Source organism: Solanum verrucosum, unplaced genomic scaffold (genome assembly GCF_900185275.1).
Source record: "Solanum verrucosum unplaced genomic scaffold, falcon-dt-bn FXZP01000128.1, whole genome shotgun sequence".
Taxonomy (NCBI): domain Eukaryota; kingdom Viridiplantae; phylum Streptophyta; class Magnoliopsida; order Solanales; family Solanaceae; genus Solanum; species Solanum verrucosum.
Window position 1 is genome coordinate 1,960,361 of NW_026020327.1, and position 17,164 is coordinate 1,977,524.

The 17,164-nt window shown below is 36.6% G+C and overlaps 1 protein-coding gene and 1 pseudogene across 1 annotated transcript in view; both read left to right on the top strand.

Annotated features, from left to right (window-relative positions):
- LOC125835792 (GDSL esterase/lipase At5g33370-like) overlaps positions 1–17,164 on the top strand; it is a 233,433-nt gene that overhangs the window by 127,849 nt on the left and 88,420 nt on the right. The window lies entirely within an intron of this gene.
- LOC125835728 (receptor-like protein Cf-9 homolog) lies at positions 134–16,673 on the top strand (annotated as a pseudogene).

Consider the following 17,164-nt stretch of genomic DNA (forward strand, 5'->3'; position numbering starts at 1 on the left):
AATTAGTTTTAGAGCAAAATTCGCCAGACATAATAACTTTTTTTCAAATTGTAATTTCATTTTAGCATATAATAAAGACTTGACTTTCTTTGTGTAAATATAAACATCAGACAGTAAATAAACAAATTCAAATATGCAGGTGGTTGGAGAAGAATTTGTTGGAATGCTCATCAGAGATACAATACTATCTGAAACTGCAGCTTTTGGTTTATAAGTAGGCTTTTTATTCTTCCTTTATTAACTTTAGGAAATGTAATATTGATGATATATCAAGTATGTAATATTTTAATGTATTCAATAAAATATTATGTGTAGATTTTCCATTCTACCAAAAAAAAATAAACAATTTGTTGGAATTAATGCTCATCAGAGATGCAACAATATCAGAAACTTCAGCTTTTGGTTTATAAGTAGACTTTTTATTCTTCCATTATTAACTTTATATGAAGGTAATGATGAATTGCGTGGATTCCCGGTTTCGAAAGGTTGTGGCAGTGATCTATTATCAGAGGCAAGTTATATATATATATACCATATCTGTGCTTGAAGATCAAGAAAGCAATACTGAATTTCTCAATATTTTTTTGAAAAGCTGCTCAATTATAAGCTATGAAATTGGACTATATGTGGTATGTTTCATGGTTTCAGCTGAATATCCGAAATGGCTCGCAATAATCATTGAAGAATTGGAACACAAAATTATTATGCAGAGGAAAGAAGAAGAAGCAAATTAATGTATTCAATGAAGAAGTTTATGCATTTCTTTTTAATCTTGTTTTCTTTTTGAGGGAATTTATTTTCTATATGATAGTCTTTTTACTTGAAAAATGATGTGTAGCACATGGATAAAAAAAGCAAAGAGAAAAACAGAAAAGCAAAAAAATTGACATGACAATGACAAATTTTGTCTGATAAAATTTGATTAGACAAAGTGTGAATAAGACTATAAAAAATAAAATATGATGATTATTTCAACAACCAAAATAATTCTTTATTGGTTTAAAATTTATATATTGACTCCGATATTAAAAAATTGGGTCGATTCTCTTTCTCGAATGGGTCAAATCATTAGGGTGGGTTGTTAAAAATGGATAGTATATTATCAAGGGAAAATGCATAATTACCCCCCAGCCTATGTCCAAAATCCCTGAGAGACACCTAACCTTTACTAAGGTCCTATTACCCTCCCGAACTTATTTTATATATAATATTCTACCCCTTTTCGGCCTACGTGGCACTATCTTGTGGGCCTAGCGCGTGTTGACAATTTTTTCAAGAATAGTACCACGTAGGCCAAAAAGGGGTAGAAAATTATATATAAAATAAGTTCGGGGAGGTTAGATGTGTCTCAGAGATTTGGGGCATAGGCTGAGGGAGTACTTATGCATTTTCCCTATTATCAATAGTTAAGTAATCATGTGAGAAATTAACAATATCTGCTATATAAATTTTCATAACTAGTCATATCGCCTTACTTAAACTCGTTTCAGTCTAATAAAAAGTACATTAGAAATGTTAATGCAGTGTAGAAATTTATTTATCTAAGATGGAACATGTCTACTACATTAGAGATAAAAAATGAGAACCAAACATAAATACTCATAAACCATGTGATCTTGTCTGATAACACAACAAATTATTTGGTTAATTAAGTCCTTGTCTGAATTAAAATATTATTCCATGCCCTTTTTCTTTTGTTACTTAATATAATTTTCAGCGACTATGTTGATAATCAACGATATGTTTTTTTATTTGGACATGAAAATAGTACATAAATATATAAAAATCATACCATTATATTTTAAGAGAAAAAATAAAAAGATGATTATCTACTCCATTAAGCCATTTCTTTTTTCTTTTGAGGGAATTTATTTTGTGTAGATGTGTAACACATGTATAAAAGAAGAAGAAAAAAATAGAACAACTCAAATTTGACTTTTGCATTGACTTGAGAATGCATGACAATATTTTCTCTGATAAAATATGAACATAAAGAGAGAGAGCAGCCGAAATTTGGTCTTTAACGATAAGTTAGGTACAATATAAAATCCTATGAACCCTCCACAATTAGTTCATTGAAATCCAAAACATGATGAGCAAAATATTCTCTTTACTTCAGTTTTTCACTCTTTTATATCTCCTTACAGTTACTTTTGCTTCCATTGAGGAATCAACTTCCCTACTGAAATGGAAAGCAACTATCAAGAATCAGAACAATTCCTTATTCGCTTCATGGACACCAAGTTCTAACTCATGCAGGGATTGGTATGGAGTTATATGCTTTAACGGTAGAGTAAACAAGTTGAATATTACAAATACTAGTGTCATTGGTACACTTGATGATTTCCCATTTTCTTCTCTTCCTTTTCTCGAATATCTTGATCTTAGCATGAACTATTTCTCTGGCACCATTCCACCTGACACTGGTAAACTCATTAATCTTATTTATCTGGATTTGTCGAGTAATCAGATTTCAGGTACAGTACCACCACAAATCGGCTCACTAGCCAAGCTTCAAATCCTCCATATGTTTGACAACCATTTAAATGGTTTCATTCCCGAAGAAATAGGTCATCTGAAGTCTTTTACTGAGCTAGATTTGAGTTCTAACACTCTTGATGGTCCTATCATTGGGGAACCTGACCAACTTGTCCCTTTTGTTTCTTAATGATAATCAGCTTTCTGGCCCTATTCCTGAAGAAATAGGTTACCTAAGGTTTCTTACTAATGTACGTTTGTATGATAACCCTCTTAATGGTTCTATTCATGCTTCATTGGGGAATTTGACCAACTTGACTATTATGTATCTTCATGATAATCACCTTTCTGGCCCTATCCCTAAAGAAATAGGTTACCTAAGGTCTCTTGTTGGATTAAGTTTGAAGAATGTTGGTAAATTTTAGTAGTATGAGTTATTAGAAAGCAGAGAAGTCAAGAAGAATATTGGTAGAATAACATTTTTATTGATGTCTTCAGATTTCATTTATAAGACTGGAAAGAAAAACAGAAAGCAGTAAACCCACTACTAGCATATTCCTAACTCACTAACTTACTCCTAAATAATAGGAATTGATGGCTAACAACTAATTGACTAAGTCTTATCTAATTTAATGCAGTAAAAGTAAAAGTGCAGTTGAAAAAGCAAATTCCTAACACTCCTCCTTGCTTTGGAAACTGCAAACTCCAATTTTCTGTTTGAGAAGCTGAAACTTGCCGACTAGTAAAGGCTTAGTGAATATATCAGCCAATTGTTCTTCCGTCTTGCAGTAGACAAGAGTTATATCTCCATCTTTTTGCACTTCTCTCAAGAAAAAGAACTTGATTTTGAAATGCTTAGTTCTTCCATGAAACACAGGATTGTCAGATATAGCTATTGCTGTTTCATTGTCCACGAACACTTTGATGCTTCCAGTCGGTTCCATATGTAAAATCAACCAGAATTTTCTTCTGCCACAATGCTTGATTTATTGCTGCTGCAACTGCCACAAACTCAGCTTCGGCAGTAGATTGAGCTACAATATCTTGTTTCTTACAACTCCATGAGAAAATTTCAGAACCAAGACTAAAACAGTACCCTGAAATACTCTTTGCATCATCCTCGAAACCGCCCCAATCACTGTCGGAATACCCACAAAGCTTCACAGGTTGACTCTTCTGAAACTTGACTCCATAGGTGATGGTTCCTTTGATGTATCGCACAACTCTTTTGGCTGCCTGCAAATGTACTTCACTAGGACAATGCATGAATCTTGATAAAACACTTACAACATACAATATATCCGGTCTTGTTGCTGTAAGATACATTAAACACCCAATGAAACTTCTGAAGTATGTCTCATCCACCTTTTCGGCTCCATCATCTTTACTTAATTTCTCTTTTTGGTTCATGGGAGTACTAATCTCTTTAATTTTCCATTTTGAATTTCTTGAGAATTTCCTTTGCGTACTTTTTTTGGCAAACGAAAAACTCATATTTTCCTTGTGTAATCTCCATTCCAAGGAAATATGTCATAAGACCAAGATCAGACATTTCAAAAGATTGCATCATATCTTGCTTGAACTCATCAATTAGCTTTTCACTGCTCCCTGTAATCAAAAGGTCATCCACATAAAGAGAAACAACAAGAATCTCACTGCTATTATGTTTAACATACAATGTGAATTCTGAAAGACTCTTTTCAAAATTAAGACCGAGCAAATAATCATCTATTCGACTATACCAAGCTCTTGGTGCCTGTTTTAAGCCATAAAGAGCTATGTAGTCGATAAACTTTGTTTTGCTTTCCATCTATAACAAATCCTTCAGGTTGCTCAACATAAATTTCTTCTTCAAGAATGCCATTAAGAAATGCTGATTTGACATCCTCTGATGCCACTTTCCAGCCACGTTGTGCAGAAACAGTTATAAGCAATCTGATCGTGTCAAGCCTAGCAACGGGAGCAAAAGTGTCAAAATAATCTACACCAAAAATCTGCGCATAACCCTTAACTACAAGCCTTGCTTTATGCTTGTTGATTGAACCATCATCATTTAGCTTGGTTTGGAACACCCACTTTATCCCAATTACTTTTTTGCCTTGAGGTTTGTCAACAAGCTGCCATGTATCATTTTTTTCGATCATAAACAACTCCTTCTCCATTGCATTTCTCCACTTGGGGTCTTTGAGAGCATATTTAGGGTTAGCAGGTTCATGAATCGCAACATTGCATCTCTCATATATATCAGAGAGCAATCAAGTTCCCCGAACTGGTGGATCATCGTCCCTTTCATTTAACCACGAGCTTGCTTTCTGGACGGAATTCCTTAAGTCATCCCAATCCCATTCTTCATTCTCCATGAAGTGGACATCTCTGCTGATAATTATCTTCTCACCTTCAGGTTGAAAGATTTTGTACGCTTTTGAAACATTACTGTAGCCAATAAAAATACCCGGGGCAACCTTCTTATCTAGTTTATCCCGTTTGACCTGAGGTACATAGGTAAAACAAAGACAACCAAACACTTTAAGAAAATGCAGCGGAGGCTTGTATCCATACCATGCTTCAAAAGGAGTTTGATCTTTCATAGCTTTTGAGGGAAGTCGATTTTGTAGGAACACAGTTGTATTTGCTGCCTCTGCCCAAAACATCTTTGGCAAATTCTTTTCGTGCAACATACATCTTGCGATCTCCATGATATATCTGTTTCTTCTCTCACTAACTCCATTTTGTTCTGGAGTATAAGGAGCAGTAAGTTGACGTTCAATCCCTGCTTCTTCACAAAATAGATCAAACTAATGAGAAGTGTACTCCTTGCCATTGTCAGATTGTAAAATCTGAATTTTGCAGCAACTTTCATTTTCCAACTTCGCTTTCAACTTCCAAAAAATGCTCTTGACCTCCAATTTGTACTTTAAAAAATAAATCCAGCACATTCGGGTCAGATCATCAATAAAAATAACATAATAAAGACTACCTTTAAGTGAGGGAGTCCTTTGGGGTCCTCCAATATCGGTGTGAACCAGCTGCAATTTTCTTGTTGCTCTCCAAGTTGCCTTTGGGAATGGAAGTCTACTTTGTTTTCCAAATTGACAAGCTCGGCAATTTTTAGAACTCGCTCCCAATTTAGAAAGGTTCTCGACTATCACCAATTCTTGCATTTTGAGAAGCCCTTGATAATGATAGTGTCTGAGTCTCTTATGCCATAACTCGGAAGCATTTTCTCTTGCCGAATACACCACTTGTTCTTCCTCCAATGGATTTAATGAGAAACTTCTACCTCTCATTTTGACTTTAAACAAGTCATGTCCTGAGGCTTCCTTGATCAAGCAATGTTTATCTTCGAAATATAGTTTGAAACCTTTTTCTAACAATTGACCAACACTAACAAGTTCTAATCTAAATCTGGTACATAAAGAACATCGGAAATTGCTTTAGTACCTGATTGTGTTTCAATTGTAATAGTTCCCATTCCTTTTGCCGGAATATAACCGCCATGACCTATTTTGACTTTTGTAACTCCAGTAGGCTTCAAGTCTTTAAAGATCTCTTTGTCATGAGTCATATGGTTTGTGCATCCGCTATCAATCAACCAAGCCTCAGTTGAAACATTGTTTACAAAACACGATGCCACAAAGAGTTGATCCTCTTCCTGTTCATTAACAACCTGGGCATCTGCGTCTTACTGCTGCAATTTACTCTTGCAGATAATTGCTTCATGCCCGAGTTGGTTGCACTTACTGCATTTAGCATCCGGCCTTTTCCAACACTTATACGGCGCATGACCCTTCTTTCCACAATGTTTACAAGGAGGATAGTTTCCTTTAAAGCTACCTGTTTTGCTTTTGTTGTTGTAGCGAGCTACTTCTTCTCCATTTGTTGGTTGGTTCTTCTTATTGTTTTTCTTTTTGTATCTTCCACTCTCTTCATGTTTGGCCGCCAATGCTCCCTCTCTGATTCCATCTTCTCTCATAACCCTTTTTTGTTCTTGAGCCTACAAGGAATTCAATAATTCCGCCAAAGTGATTTTTGACAGATCCTTGGTGTTCTCCAAAGTGGTAATGGTGGCTTCAAATCTTTCAGGTATAGTAACCAGAATCTTTTCAACAATACGCGAGTCTTTAAACTCAGAACCAAGAAATCTTACTCTGTTTGCTATGCTCATAAGTCTGTCAGAGTATTCTTTGATGGTTTTCGATTATTTCAGCACTTGCATACCTTTGATACGATCATCTCCTTCATATTCTGCCTTGAGATAATCCCAGATGGATTTTGCTGATTTTAGAGACATGATACGAGTGAAAATTGTTGAAGAGACTGCTGAAAAAAGACATGCCTTTGCCTTAGATTTCCTGGTTTTCTTGTCCTTGTGATTTTTGAGTTGAGCCATTGTTGGGTTTTCGGGTAGCGGAAGAACTTCATAGTATTCCTCGATTGCCTCCCAAAGATCTAAAGCTTCGAGATAAGCTTCCATCCTCACTGCCCACATGTGAAAATTTTCACCATTGAAGACAGGAGGTGCCATTACCGAGAAACTTGAGCTTTCTTCCATTTTTAATCTTTTGCTGTTTCTGGTTGTGGTGCTTGAGTCACTTGAAACAATCACTCACAGAAATACCCACAAATCCCGCAAGATAAAAAAGCTCTAGATACCAATTGTTGGTAAATTTTAGTAGTATGAGCTATTAGAAAGCAGAGAAGTCAAGAAGAATATTGGTAGAAGAACATTTTTGATGTCTTCAGATTTCATTTATAAGACTGGAATGAAAAACAGAAAGCAGTAAACCCACTACTAGCATATTCCTAACTCACTAACTTACTCCTAAATAATAGGAATTGATGGCTAACAACTAATTGACTAAGTCTTATCTAATATAATGTAGTAAAAGTAAAAGTGCAGTTGAAAAAGCAAATTCCTAACAAAGAATAACTATCTCGATGGTTCTATTCCTGCTGCATTGGGGAATTTGACCAACTTGTCCATTTTGTATCTTTATGATAATCAGCTTTCTGGCCCTATTCCTGAAGAAATAGGTTACCTAAGGTTTCTTACTGATGTACGTTTGTATGATAACTCTCTTAATGGCTCTATTCCTGCTGCATTGGGGAATTTGACCAACTTGTTACATTTGTATCTTTATGATAATCACCTTTCTGGCCCTATCCCTGAAGAAATAGGTTATCTAAGGTTTCTTACTGATCTACAGTTGTACAATAACTCTCTTAATGGTTCTATTCATGCTTCATTGGGGAATTTGAACAACTTGTCGGTCTTGTATCTTGATGGTAATCACCTTTCTGGCCCTATCCCTGAAGAAATATCCCTGAAGAAATAGGTTATCTAAGGTTTCTTACTGATCTACAGTTGTACGATAACTCTCTTAATGGTTCTATTCATGCTTCATTGGGGAATTTGAGAAACTTGCAAGTTCTGTCTCTCCAAGAAAACAATCTGATTGAGGAAATTCCTTCATCTTTTTGCAATTTAACATCACTGGTAGTCCTGTATTTGTCGAGAAACAACTTGAAAGGAAAAAATCTGCAATGCTTGGGTAATATCAGTGCCCTCCAGTATGTGATAATGTCACATAATAATCTCAATGGAGAGCTCCATCTGTCTATTTGCAATTTAACATCAATTTAACATCACTGCAAATTCTAGATTTGGGTAGAAACAATCTAAAGGGAGCAATATCCACAATGTTTTGGCAATATGAGTGGTCATCTGAGGTTCTGGATATGCAACACAACAATCTTTCAGGGACTCTTCCAATGACTTTTAGAGCTGGAACATTTAGAAGCTTCAACATGCATGGCAATAAACTAAAAGGGAAAATTCCCCAATCTTTGGCCAATTGCAAAGAGATGCAAGTTCTGGATTTAGGAGATAATCGGCTCAACGATAGATTCCCGATGTGGTTGGGAACTCTTCCTGAGTTGAGAGTTTTAAGCTTGAGATCGAATAAGTTGCATGGACCCCTTAGAACCTTAGGAAGTAAAAATATGTTTCTTGAGCTTCAATTTGGCAGGTTCTCGAGCTTGACACATCTTGATCTTTATAACTCCTATTTCTCTGGTCAAGTTCCTTCTGAAATGTCTCATCTTTTATCTGAAAAAAAAGAAGATATGATATGGAAATAATTCTCTTTGATTTTCTTTCTTAGAACCTATAATTATTCTTACTTTGCATCCGCCTCTGAACACAGGTCGTGGGTAAACATTTCTTTCTGAATTCGAAGAGTCTCTTGATTGGAAACAAAATATATTTAACTCAAAAGTGCTTCTGTTGATTGAAATAATCTGACAAAAAAAAAAACAATTTGTTTTTCTTTAGACAATTACAAAAGAATAAGACTTATTTGAAAGTACTGTTTTCCTACGTATTTGGTTTCTTATGCAAGACCCGAGAAACAACAAAAACTTCCAACAAAATAGTCTTCTTCTTCTTAAAATATTTTCATCAACATATAAGCTTTGAATTGATTTCCATGAAGGAACCAGTCCTTGTTTGGCACTAATTTTAAATATGATATATATTCAGCTCTCACAAAAGACAATTTATCTTTAGACAAATACAAAACACGTTCGATTTGAAAGTAATGTTGTCCTACTTATTCCGTGAATAACTTCTCTAATTCTCATATCTCCCATGAATTCGGCAAGTTTTCAAGCTTGACACATCTTGATCTTTCTGACTCCTATTTCTCGGGTCAAATTCCTTCTGAAATCTCTCATCTTTACAAGTTACAATCTCTTCTTCTCTCGACATCTTATAACACTGTGCAAAGACTCGCAGCCCATGATTTTAGGTTGCTCCTACAGAATTTGACCCTATTAAGAGTGCTTGATCTTAGTGGTGTAAGCATCTCTTCCACCATTCCTCTTAATTTTTCTTCTTATTTTACAACGCTGGTGCTTGGGCATTCAGAGTTGTATGGAGTAATACCTGAGAGTATTTTTCACCTGCCCAAACTTAAAATACTTGACTTATCCATCAATTATCAGCTCAATGGTTATTTCCAAAAGACCAAATGGAACAGCAGCGCATCTCTCATACATTTAAATCTCCAAGGAGTGAATATTTCTGGTTATTTTCCTGAGTCTCTTGGTTATCTAACGTCACTGAATAATTTGTTTCTTATTTTCTGCAATATCTGGGGGACTATTCCTGAATCTCTTTCGAATCTCACTCGCATAGAGTATTTGTTCCTTGCAGGTAACTTCCTGAATGGAACAATACCATTATCTATTGAGCTAGGCAATAATCAGCTGCAAGGCCATCTTCCCGAGTCAATTCAAAACCTTGTGAACCTCACAACTCTTGATCTTTCTTTCAATAATTTTAGTGGTAGTGTGGATGTCAGCTTCTTTTCAGACCTCAAACATCTTTCATCTCTTGGTATTTCATATAATAGTATCTCATCACAAATGAAAACAAAGTTAATTTTACTTTGCCTGAGTCACTTGTGTACTTACAGTTGGCTGCCTGTGAAGCGAAAGAATTGGAGTTTCTAAGATCCGCAAAGAAGCTTTAGCACTTGGATCTTTCTAATAATAAGCTTCAAGGAAGATCTCCAGATTGGGCATGGTCTAACTGGATGTTTTCATTGAACAGTCTTAATCTATCCCACAACATGCTGACAAGTGTGGACTTAAGTCCTTTTCAATCTCTAGAAACAATTGATTTGCGATCCAATTCTCTTCAAGGTTCACTACCTATTCCACCAAATTCCACAAGATTCTTCTTCATATCAGAAAATAATCTTCATGGAGAAATTCCTTCATCTATTTGCAACTTGACATCATTGGTAATACTAGATTTGGCGAGAAACAACTTGAAGGGAGCAATTCTGCAATGTTTGGGTAATATCAGTAGCCTCCGGGTTCTGGATATGTACCACAACAGTCTTACAGGGACTCTTCCAACAACTTTTAGATTTGGAAGTTCTCTGAGAAGCCTCAACTTGCACGGCAATAAACTAGAGGGAAAAATTGTTGGGAATAAACCCGCAACAGAAATAATATTTGCAGTAATAAAAGCAATAAAAGCAATAAAAGCGGAACACAACAATACGGTTAATCAACAAGAATAAAAAGAGAAATAATGACACCAAGATTTTACGAGAAAACCCTCTTGAATAAGGGAAAAACCACGGTCCGAGAGGAACAACTGATATCACTATAGTAAAAAATTTTACACTTGTAGGTCTGAGTAAAAAACTCCAAAGACCACTACACATTCAAAAGAAATAACCCTCTTTAGATTTTTCCCACCTCACTACAATATCGCTCACACTCTCTATTTTTCCTCACAGACTATTTCCCTCTGTGATGCTTCACTCTTCTTTTTCCCTCCTTTGTTTTTGGTGCATTTGAGAATGAAGAATGACCCTCTCTTTTATAGATAACAAATGGAGTAGCCTCACAATTTTTTTCTTCTTCACAGCTTACCAACATTTGACTTTTGAGGAAAGCTGGAAAAAAAATCTGCATATGTATATCCAATATCTTCCAAATCTGCCAACCCTTTGACATTATGAGATTTATCAAAGTTTGGCACATGGGGATGGACCCCACAATCTCCCCCTCTAGACCCATTCACCTGAAGGAGGTATCTCTAAGTTTCTAGCTTGAGTGCATGCCGACAAGTTCTTTGCATAGGTCGAACTTGTCTCTTGATACCACCTTAGTCAGCATATCCGAAGGGTTTTCACTGGTAGGGATCTTCATGACTTGCATAGATCCGTGCTCTATCTTTTCACGAATCTAGTGATATCTCACGTCGATATGCTTCGTCCTTGCATGATACACGGTGTTCTTGCTCAAGTCTATTGCACTTTGAATGTCACAATAGACGACATACTCCTTCTGATGCAATTCAAGTTCTTGAAGAAATCATTTTAGCCATATCATCTCTTTGCCAGCTTCAGTAGTTGCAATATAATCTGCCTCAGTTGTAGAGAGTGCGATACACTTCTGCAACTTTGACTGCCATGATATAGCTCCCCCTGAAAATGTAAACAAATATCCAGTAGTGGATTTTCTGTTATCGAGGTCACCTGCCATATCAGCATCTGTATAGCCCTTCAAGATTGGATCAGATCCTTTAAAACACAAGCAGTCTCTTGTGGTACCTCTCAGGTACCTGAGTATCCACTTAACTGCCTCCCAGTGTTCTTTTCTAAGATTTTCAAGGAATCTGCTAACAACACCAACTGCATGAGCAATATCAGGTCTTGTACACACCATTGCATACATCAAACTCCCCACTACTGAAGAATAAGAAACATTGGTCATTCCCTCTTTCTCCTTTTTTGTTGTAGGACACATCTGTTTGCTCAACTTCAGATGATTCGCAAGAGGCGTGCTAACATATTTAGCACTCTTCATGTTGAAGCGTTCTAGTACACGTTCAATGTACTTCTCTTGAGATAGCCACAACTTTCTTTTTATTCGTTCTCGAACAATTTTCATCCCTAGAATTTGTTGTGCTGGGCCCAAGTCCTTCAAGTCAAATGACTTGGACAAATCTCCCTTCATCCTTGCAATCAACTCTTTGTCTTGTCCTACAATTAACATGTCATCCACATACAATAACAAAACAATAAAATTGTTGTCAGAAAATCTTTTAAAGTATACACATGGATTAGAATAGGTCTTTGTGTACGTTTGACTTTTCATGAAAGAGTCAAACTTTTTGTACCATTGCCTTGGTGCCTGTTTCAACCCATAAAGACTCTTATTCAATTTGCATACTATGTGTTTCTTTCCAGATACTTCAAATCCCTCTGGTTGCTCCATATAAATCTCCTACGTCCAATTGATCCACTTTAAGATCTAGGCTGGCTGCTAGGCTCAAAATAGTTCGAATAGAAGTCATATTGACAACAGGTGAAAAGATTTCATCAAAATCAATACCTTTCTTTTGTTCGAAGCCTTTTACAACCAATTGAGCTTTGTACTTGACCAACTTGCCATTTCCATCTTTCTTGAGTTTAAAGACCCACTTGCACTTAAGCGGTCTTTTGCCTTTTGGAAGTTCAACTAGTTGGTATGTGCCATTTTTCTGTAGAGATTCCATCTCTTCTTGCATGGCTTTCATCCATTGGCTCCTTTTTGGATGAGACAACATCTCTTTAAGACTTTCTGGCTCCCCTTCATCATTGATGAGGACAAACTCTAAGGAAGGGTACTTGGATAACTCTACCCTTTGTCTTTCTGATCTCCTCAGAGGTTGAGATTGTTCTTCTTCTTCCTGGTACTCCACTTGCTCGGTATTATCACCAAGTTGCTCCCTCTAATCAAAAATCTCATTAGGTTGCTCTTCATGTTTAGCAACTTCATCGATCGTACTTTCTGCACTTATAGGATGGTTAGAAGTAAAAGGAATGGTAACAAGATTAAGGATTGTACCATTCTTTTGCTTGGCTTTCTCAGATAGATCATCAATAGTTCCAACTTCACTTTCTCGGAAAATTACATCTCTGCTTCTGATGACGTTCTTCTTTACAGGATCCCATAGTCTATACCCGAACTCTTCATCTCTATATCCGATGAATATGCAGGGAACTGATTTATCATCTAGCTTGGTTCTCTGCTCTTTCGGTACATGTGCAAAAGCTTTGCAATCGAACACCTTTAGGTGCGAGTAAGACATTTCCTTGTTGGTCCAAACTCTCTCCGGAATGTCAAACTCTAACGAAATTGATGGACTACGATTGATAAGATAACATGCTGTCCGAAATGCTTCACCCCAAAATGACTTAGGTAATTTAGCCATTCTTAGCATCTTTCTCACCTTCTCAACAATGGTGCGATTCATTCTCTCAGCTACACCATTGTGTTGTGGGGTTCCAAGAACTGTTTTTTCATGTATGATTCCATGGTTTGAATAGTACTCTTCAAAGTCTCTTGAAGTGTACTCACCTCCATTGTTAGTTCGGAGACGTTTTAGTTTCCAACCCGTCGCTCTTTCTACCAGAGCATGAAAATTTTGAAATACTTGAAACACCCGATCTTTGGTTTTCAAGATATAAACCCACAATTTTCGTGAAGCATCATCAATAAAGGTAACAAAGTATTTATTACCTCCCATCGATTCTATCTCCATTGGACCACAAACATCAGAATATACTAAACCAAGTATATTCAACTTTCTTTCAGATGATGTCTGAAATGAGACTCTATGTTGCTTACCAAATAAACAGTACTTACAAGGTTTTATTGTTGTACCTTTGGCAAACGAGATGAGTGATTTTTTGGAAAGAATTTGCAATCCTTTCTCGCTCATATACCCATTCTTCTATGCCACAAATCTACAGAAATCTCTTCGTGAGCCGTATTCAATTCACTTTGGCATATTTCTGCATTTGTCCTGTACAACGTGCCACAAGCAACTCCTTTTGCAATCAACAATGCTCCTTTGGTGAGTCTCAATTTTTTATTTGCAAAGTAGTTCTCATATCCATCTCGGTCCAAAGCAACTCCCAAGATCAAGTTCATCCGCAGATCAGGTACGTGGTGCGCATCTTTCAAAACTAATGTGCTTCCGACATTTGTCTTTATGCAAACGTCTCTGATCCCCACAATCTTTGAGCAACTTGTGTTACCCATTTTCACATTGCCAAAATCACCTGCTACATATCTGCAAAAAAATCTCTTACCGGTGTGGCATGGTAAAATGTTGTTGTGTCGACCACCCATTTCGACTCTACACCTGCGAAGTGCATGCATTCCTCTTCCTCGTTTATGAGGAGAACAACATTGTCATTATTTTACACCATTGCAGTTGTGTTGTCATCATTTTTCGGGCCGCTGCTTTCTCTTTTACCCCTTTTTAGATTTGGACAATCTCTTTTGAAGTGACCTGGTTGATCGCAATTGTAGCAATTTCTGGCATTTGATTTTGATCGGACCTTGGACTTTCCACGAGCTCCGGATCTACCATAGTTACTTGAGCTCCTTTGGTAACTTATGCCTCTACTTTCAGTGATGAGAGACTTCTCGTGATTCTCAGGCTTTTTTCTCATTTTCTTATTAAGCAGAAAGGCTGATGTGACATCCTTCAACTCAATAGAGTCCTTACCATGTAAAATGGTTGTTGCCAAATTATCGTAGGAAGATGGCAACGAGTTTAGGAGCACTTTGGCTTTATCTTCCTCATCGATCTTTACTCCGAGGTTTGCTAGCTGCGTGATTAGTCGATTAAGCACATTTAAGTGGGACAAAAAAATTGTACCTTCACCCATATGTAGGGCATATAATTGCTTCTTTAGGTAAAATTTATTTGTCAGTGTTTTAGACATGTATAGATTTTCTAACTTTGTCCAAATGTCACATGCACTCTCTTCATCGATGATGTTATTTACCACATCATCTGTTAAGTGCAACCTGATTGCACTTGCAGCCTTTTCATCCATTTCTTCCCAATCCCCAAGTTTCATGGATTCGGGCTTTTTTGGATTTGCCGTCTAGTGCCTTGTGCAAACCTTGTTGGATGAGCAAGTCTCTCATCCTTCTCTGCCATGTTGAGAAACCGCTATCACCGTTGAATTTTGCTACCTCGTACTTTACTCCAGACATTTTTTTTTTCAAAAAATATATTTGTAAATGAGCAGAACCTGTGCTCTGATACCAATTGTTGGGAATAAACCCGCAACAGAAATAATATTTGCGGTAATAAAAGCGAAACACAACAATATGGTTAATCAACAAGAATAAAAAGAGCAATAATGACACCAAGATTTTACGTGGAAACCCTATTGAATAAGGGAAAAACCACGGCCCGAGAGGAACAACTGATATCACTATAGTAAGGATTTTTACACTTGTAGGTCTGAGTAAAAAACTCCAAAGACCACTACACATTCAAAAGAAATAACCCTCTTTTGATTTTTCCCACCTCACTACAATATCGCTCACACTCTCTATTTTTCCTCACAGACTATTTTCCTCTGTGATGCCTCACTCTTCTTTTCTCTCCTTTGTTTTTGGTACATTTGAGAATGAAGAATGACCCTCTCTTTATAGATAACAAATGGAGTAGCCTCACAACTTTTTTCTTCTTCACAGCTTACCAACATTTGACTTTTGAGGAAAGCTGGAAAAAAAATCTGCACATGTATATCCGATATCTTCCAAATCTGCCAACCCTTTGACATTGTGAGATTTATCAAAGTTTGGCACATGGGGATGGACCCCACAAAAATTCCTCAATCTTTGGTCAATTGCAAATAGTTGCAAGTTCTTGATTTAGGAGATAATCATCTCATTGATATATTCCCGATGTGGTTGGGAACTCTTCCAAAGTTGCAAGTATTAAGCTTGAGATCCAATGAATTGCATGGGTCCATTAGAACTCCAACGATTGAAAACATATTTCCTAATCTTCGAATGTTAGATCTCTCTTCCAATGCCTTCATCGAAAACTTACCAACGGGTTTGTTTCAACATTTGAAAGCCATGAGGACAATTGATCAAACTATGAACACACCACATTATGAAGGAACTGATGGATATTACCAAGACTCGGTAACTGTCGTATCCAAGGGATTTTGAGAATCTTGTGTTTGTACACCGTTATCGATCTTTCAAGTAATAAATTTGGAGGGCAGATTCCAAGTATCATGGGGGAACTCATTGCAGTTCACATATTGAATATATCACATAATGGATTGGAAGGTCATATACCGTCATCACTTGGAAGTTTATCTTTGGTTGAATCATTGGACCTATCAAGTAACCATCTTGTAGGAAATATACCAGCACAATTTGCTTCTCTTACATCTCTTGAAGTCTTCAATCTTTCCTACAATCATCTCGAATGGTGCATTCCTCAAGGAAATCAATTTCAGACCTTTAAGAACAATTCATATGAAAGTAATGATGGATTACGTGGATTCCCACTTTCAAAAGGCTGTGGTGATGATTCAGTATCAGAGACAAATGATACCGTTTCTGGACTAGACGATGAAGAAAGCAATTCTGAATTTTTGAATGATTTTTGGAAAGGTGCTCTTATGGGCTATGGGAGTGGACTATGTATTGGACTATCCATAATATATTTCATGATTTCAACTGGAAAACTGATGTGGCTTGCAAGAATCATTGTAGAGCTGGAGCACAAAATAATGATGGGAAGGAGAAAGAAGCAGCGAAGGCAAAGGAATTACAGAAAAAGAAATAATCAGTTATGATGTCACAGTGGCGAGATTGATAATGAACTATTTTATTCAGAATGGCAAGTAACTGGTTGAGATAAGCAACTGATAATATCGTTCAGGACTATTTTATCTTTCAAATACGTATGTGAGATGAGTTGATCGTTTCTTCACCTATTCTTGTTGGTTGTTTCTGCAATTATTTTTGATGGTATTCCTTTGAGAGAAAGGCTTTGTAATCTGTATAACCTATTGAGCGCACTGTACTGAACTTCCGAAATGTGTTTTTTAAGTTGCATTTGCAGAATGGGATTTGCTGCTTACGCCATATGCCAGACGTTCGTTAGCTGAGATTTGTACCAGACGCACGTGAATCACATACGACCTCAGGCAAAAGTGCACATTTTGAGAAAAAAAAAATCAAGATACCCATTCTTAGAAATGACCCTTTTTCACATAAGCTCCACCCCTGGTTTCAGTGATTTGGTATTTTCAGGGGGAATAACTCATAGTTTAATGACTTTATT